The 6014-nt window shown below is 55.6% G+C and overlaps 1 long non-coding RNA gene across 1 annotated transcript; it reads left to right on the top strand.

Moving 5' to 3' along the window:
- Positions 1-1381: 1381 nt before the first annotated feature.
- LOC129682739 (uncharacterized) lies at positions 1382-5384 on the top strand. Its single transcript, XR_008721035.1, has 6 exons — positions 1382-1469; positions 1548-1624; positions 1769-1977; positions 2176-3827; positions 4318-4487; positions 4970-5384. It is a non-coding gene; the product is annotated as an uncharacterized LOC129682739 (long non-coding RNA).
- Positions 5385-6014: the final 630 nt, after the last annotated feature.

Here is a 6014-nt window from a genome sequence, read left to right as displayed (position 1 = left end):
AAAATACTCAACATCACCAATCATCAGGGAAATGCAAACTGAAAACCACAGTGAGGCCGCTGTGGGTGGGACCGGTGTTGTGGTGTCTGTGGTGAGCATGTACACACTTCCACACTTGTGTTCACTGCCTTCCTCACCTCTGTACGCTTACCCCTCCTCTTTTCTTTTCTCTATTCTGGGACCATGTCACCTCCCCCCGGAGAATGCCAGCATGGTCTCAAGGCTCTTTAACTTAACTCATCATTCCCGGCACAAACGGCGCAGCGTGGCCCTGAATGTAGGCGAGTCGCAGGTCGTACAAGCACAACTGCTATCTGAGCAGCATGCTGAAGGGCACACCCTGCGGCCGCAGACTCCTGGCCGCCTTTCTTCAGCTGTGCATCAAAATGGGCAGGGGACTTGCACACTTTGCTCTTCTGCAAGTGTGGTGGTTTGAATGAGAACAGCTCTGCAGGCTTGTGCATTTGAATGCTTGGGCAGCTGGGAGCGTGAAAGGGTCAGGAGGTGAGGCTTTGTCGGCGTAGGTGTGGCCGCGGTGGAGAAAGTATGTCCCTGCGGGTGAACCTTGAGGTTTCAAAGGCCAGGCCCAGGCTCGCTCACTCTCAGCCTGCAGATCAGGGTACAGCTGCCAGCTGCTGCTCCAGCACCATGGGTGATGAAAATGGACTGAACCTCGGAAGCTGAAAGCCAGCCCTTTAAATGCTTCCTTCTGTGAGCTGCCTTGGTCATGGCGTCTCTTCCCAGCGACAGAGCAGTGACTAAGACCGTGAGTGGACGCACAGGGTTACTCTCTTCCCTCCTGCCTCAGTTTTTCAGGGCCCCCTCTGCGCCCACAGCCCTCTGTCCCCAAGGTGACCTTCCCCAAGCAGTGTCCACGGCACAGCTGCCCTGCCTTGTGCGGACTTCCTGTCAGCAGCAACACAGAGGACTTGAGCTCCACTGAGTCACAGCGGGAGGCACAGGCGGCCACTGGTGAGGGGACAGGGTTGTCTGTTCTCAGTCTGTCCATCTGCCCCGTGGCTACAGTGGTGCAGCGTGCTCTGTGCCTTCGCTGACGAGTTCTGATCCCTTCTCAGTCTCGGCGAGGTTTGAAAGGCACCTTGCTGCTGCTTCTAGGCAGCCGGTTGGGGACTGGGGTTTCTCCCGCAGCTCCCTGAGCTCTCTTGCTCCAGGGCTCTGTGCTCATGTCTGACACAGTTCCCTAACAGATAATGCCCTGGAGATGAGGGCCTGGACCTCCAGACCCCAGTGAAGCCCTTCAGGAGAAAATGATGATGTTTTGCATAATGGGGTTTCTGCGGAAATCATCATTAATCTTGAATTTCGCGTTAGTGGCTACGTGGCAACCAAATTACTTCTTCCTCAGTGGCTGAGACCAGTGGCCCAGGGGTGTCCTTCGAAGACTAGAAGCCCCAAGCCCAGAAGGAAGAACGATGGCCACAGAGCAGGGTTTCCGGGCAGAGTTTTCAGTGAGTCCATGGGTTTTATCTGCAGGGCTGGGCTGGCTGCTGTGTAGCCCAGGCTGGTGGTGGGCATTGTCTCAGCAGGCATGGGAACTCAGACAATGACCAGAAGGCTGCTTCAGACAAGAGCTCACACTCAGGTGTTTCAGGAGTTTTACCAGGTGATTCTCGGGTTCCAGGGAGTGTCCTGATGACTGTGCCCCTCCACGGTCCCACCCTTGTGCCCACCCACCAACCAGTCAAGCCACCAGAATAAGGCCTCATATACCTGGATTTCTGATCTTAATTCGGAACCCCTGATCCAGGGCCCACATTCAGAGCCACAAAGCCTGGGTCTGTCCAGGAGGAAGTCCAGCTGTGGAAGTCTCTACACACTGTCACTCTGGGCCTGGTGGACACAGGGACTGCCAAGGAAAGGCCAGCTGGGATTCAAAGTGAGGTGACAAAGCCTTGCTTCTCCTCCTGCACACTCTCCTTCGGGGGCGCTGCTAAGCCACAGCCAACCTCTGTAAAGGTCTGCCCCAGCCCTGCCCCACCTCTGCTCCAGCCCTGCCCCACCTCTACCCCAGCCCTGCCCCACCTCTACCCCAGCCCTGCCCCAGCCCTGCCCCAGCCCTGCCCCACCTCTACCCCAGCCCTGCCCCAGCCCTGCCCCAGCCCCTACACACTACCAGCAAAACCCCTTTGTCCTGGCAAACCAATTCCTCTCCAGGAAGCTCTGGAAGACCCACTCAACACCCCACCCCCAACCTCTGGGCTGGTGGGCAGCAGCTGCTCAGACTCTGATCCCTCAGCAGACACCTGCCATCCCAGAGAGCCTGGATTCTCCTCTTCATTTCCGCCCTGTACTCCCTGTTACACTCTGGATTGGGCTGCTGGTTCAAGAGGACACAGAGATGTTTTACTAAAGAATCAAGAATTTCTTAAGAGAATTATTAACAGCATGGACAGACAGAGGGACACTAGCATGCAGGGGCACCTGGGACCAACACCAGAGACAACAGTGTGCTGCATAGGAGGCCATGGGTGTCCCTGAAGAGCCTCAGAGCCCATGGAATGGAGGAAGGGGCTTCCTGTACCTCTTAAGGAGAGGATCACAGCAGCAGCTAGCAGCCAAGCCCCCCCCATTTCCTGGCAGGCAGCAGGGATGTGGGTGGGGGATAGGATGTGACCCCCCCTTTATGTAAATCACTCCCAGGGGAGAGGTCTGGACACCTTGAAGTGGGCTAGCTCAGGACTCATCCCAGCAGGATGCCCGTCAGGAACCATGACATTCTGCTGCTGCCTGTGCAGACATCACTAAGGGTACCTACTTATACCCATGAAAAGCCAGAATCTGAGGGAAAAGGGTAAGTGGAGGCCAAGACTGTGAAGGCACGTTGTTCTGTCTTGGATCCACAGGGAACCAGAGGAAGAAGCACGACTCTTCTGCTCATGGCTCCTTCCAAAAGAAGATATAATTGCCCCTCTCCCAAAGGTGGTTAGACAGAGGTGGATTGGCACTTCAAATTGATGGGGTGTCAAATGTAGCTTCGGGATCTAGGGTTTCTCCAGCTCTTGATCTCTCCAAGATCAGCCCACAGGACACCCAGGCCTGAGGGACCATCATCTGGGATCTCACATGGAACCCATCTTTACAGCAGAGCTCTGGGGTTACAGGCAGGCCTCCATCTCCATACAGCTTTTGCGTGGGTGCTAGGGAGCCGGATATTGGTCCCTATGCCCATGTGGCAAGTGCCCTGTCCACTGAGCCACCACCCGAGCCCTGGGGGCCATTTTAGAAGAGCATAAAAATGCAAACCGCAGGCCACCCCCTAGACCTGGAAACTGCTGCTTGTGTGCAGACCACATGACTGCAGAGCCTCACCCGGGAAAATGAGCTATGGGGACTCAGACTTGTCACCGCCCTCGGTTGTCTGTGAATGACCTTCACTGTGCCCAGAGAACTGGGGTGGGGACCACAGACAGCTTTTGGCCAATAGGCAAGTGTATAAATAAGGAACCTGGGAATCAAGATGGCATGCACTGCCACCTCGGAGCCTCTGGTGACCCACAGTGCCTACTGGCTACTCCAGCCCTGGTGCCACCTAGCTCCTAGCTGCAGATGGCAAATGCCAATAAGAACTGCACTTTCCTCATTAGATCTGTCTCCTCCACTGCCTGGTGCCCTGACCACAGGGCAGGCAGCTTCCTCAGACTGCACAAACCACACCTCAGAGCAAGGAAGTTGGCGCCTAAGCCCTCAAGAAGGTCAGCTCCAGAGATCACATGCCACTGTCCCCTGCACTTGGGGAGACCCTGAGTGGTTGGACAGGGTTTACACAGGAAAGCATGGCGTACAGGTGTCCCCTGAGCAAAGGCCAGGTGAGACAGACAGGGAAGTGGAGGGGGGTTCCTGGGTGGCTCAGGGTCCTGGGTAACAGCAACTGGCTCCTCTCCCACCTTAGAAGTATCCCAGCTTAGCAGAGCATAGCCCAGCAAGCCCCACATGGCTGATCAGGCCAGCAGGGCTGAGGCACAGTGGACAGGCCCCAGGGCTCACCCTCCTGCCGTGGGGCCCTCAGCGGGGACCAGGCTGCTTCAGGACGCTGGTCTTGCTCACCCCCTGCTGCAGGTCACGGGGCCACACCCCCTGCCATGAGGCCCAACGCTCCTGCCCACATTCACAAAAGCCTGGGTTGAAAATGTGGGCCAGCAGACAGCCCCTCAGCACTCCTCTCCCAGCACCCTTGCCCCGGCACCAGCCCAGCAGGGGGAAGTGTCCTCAGCACACTCGCCCCCTGCCTTGCGGGCTCTATCAGGGAGAGTATGTTTTATTAATATTGGATATTAAAGTTTAATACTGTGATTACAGCGAAAAATGGACCTTCACCTTCAGGAGCATTAGAGGATTCCAAGAGAGCCTGTGAGAAAGAGGGACATTTGTCAGCTCTCTGCAGAAGTGCTCTCCCATTCATCATGCCCCAGGCGAGCACCCGTAGCTGGCCAGGGAGACTGAATGTCCGAACTGCCCCTCTGGGAAAGGTGAGGGGGAGGGGGAGCCACCTGGGAGGATGAGCAAATGAGTTGGGGGCACCAACACCCAGAGAGGGTCCTCACAGCTCAGTGCCCAAGTGGGACTGGGACAAAGGCTGGTTGTGTAATGAGAAAGTGGGGTGTCATGGTGCTATGGGAAATGAGGGTCTTTCTTATCGCTTAGGCGCACTGACCCGGGTGCAGGACTGTGCCCTCCCCGTAGAAGGCACAGGGGAGTGTTGTGGAGGATATAAAGGTGTTTTTGTTTCAATCCCAGGTGTGGGATGTGGGGCTGATTCAGATGGTCACAGCAGCAGACTCTTTGCCTCATGTGGGCTCTGAGAGACGCTCTTTGCCAGCTGCAGACAGTTTAAATCTGAGGACTCTGGAAAGAGGATAAATGCCAGAGCCCAGAGAATGTAGAGATAAGAAAAAGAACAAAGCTGCTCTTGCTTCCCCCTTGCTGCTCCTGGTTGCTGTTGTGAGACAAGATGATGGAGATCTCCTGAAACAAGGATTGGCCTGGCTCCAAGGAACCCGAGGACCCTAACCAGCAGGAAGCAGCTAAGAAAATTGTGCCCTATCTCCCTACTCCACCTTTTCTCCCTCCTACCTGATGTTGGGGTGTTAGAAGGGATTGGGGTGGAGTAGGGAGAAAAAAATATAAGAAACATAAATAAAAAAAAATTTTTAAAGTATGCCAACAGAGTAGAGGGGGTTGAAGAGTTGCTGATGAGGGGGCTCAGAACAAGCAGAGTCCCCGCTACCCTGGCAAGACGGCTGGACAAGCCTCCAAAGCCGCTTGGAGGCCAGCCACAGGCTCTCCTTGTCCTGGCTCCTCAGACCTGCCATGCTGCCGCATCTCCATCCTCCCTGAGAGGATGCTGCTCAGCTGAGGATGCTCAGTGCTGGTCAACAAGTCTATCGTCTGAGTCAGCGAAGTGGATGGTCGCTGCTGGGGTGCTGTGGTTGTCACACTGGCGAGGCCCATCAGAGCCACAAACCAGGCCTGGTGGCTTGTGGGAGGGCTCCTCTCTATAGGTTCTGGAGGGCCGCCGCCCAGGTCGCAGCTTCTTAGGCTGGAGGTCCCAACCCTGCCTCACAGTGTGGGGTCACAAAAGAATTGGCAACAGTGACGCAAAATGACTAAAAGTTAATTCAGAATCAAATGTGCCCTGAACCCGAGGTGATTCGGGCGTGCTTGCTCATGCCACATCCATGGCTTCGGTGCAGCCTTGTGCACACTGCACTTCTGTGCCATCCCTGCATGCATAGCCAGGGATGGTCCTGAAATGTCTCAGCTCAGGTTAGAACTGTTGGATGCTGGGACTCAGCATTTTTCACTCCACAGACAATGCTTTCCGCCAGTGCAGAAACACGACGGTAAGCTGAGAGTGGCGAGACATACTTGTGAGCTCAGAACTTGGGAGGTAGAGGCAGGAGGATCAGGAGTACAAGGCCAGCCTCAGCTACATAGGAAGTTAGCGGTCAGTGTGTCTCAGAAGAGGGGGAGGAGTGGGAACTTTCAATATTAAG

This window comes from Psammomys obesus, unplaced genomic scaffold, assembly GCF_907164565.1.
Source record: "Psammomys obesus unplaced genomic scaffold, mPsaObe1.curated_primary_1811, whole genome shotgun sequence".
Lineage (NCBI taxonomy): Eukaryota > Metazoa > Chordata > Mammalia > Rodentia > Muridae > Psammomys > Psammomys obesus.
Note: the sequence above shows the minus strand (reverse complement) of the source record. Positions and strands in the feature narration are given on the sequence as shown.